Here is a 258-nt window from a genome sequence, read left to right on the forward strand (position 1 = left end):
TAGCCCTGGCTTTCCTAGAACTCACTCTGTAGACGAGGCTGGCCTTGAACTCATAGACATTCTCCTGCCTCTTCTTCCCAAGTGCTGGTAATTCTTTTCTTTTTTCTTTTGGAACCTCTACACTGACTTTAATGGATTACTGCCACTTTTCTATTATCCCAAATATTAATCTGCCTTGAGGATTTTCATATTATGTGAATGTAATGTAATGTCTGCATTGTTTCATGGACAAAGCTTTGAACACCGATTCTGTTCCTG

Source organism: Mus pahari, chromosome 6, assembly GCF_900095145.1.
Source record: "Mus pahari chromosome 6, PAHARI_EIJ_v1.1, whole genome shotgun sequence".
Lineage (NCBI taxonomy): Eukaryota > Metazoa > Chordata > Mammalia > Rodentia > Muridae > Mus > Mus pahari.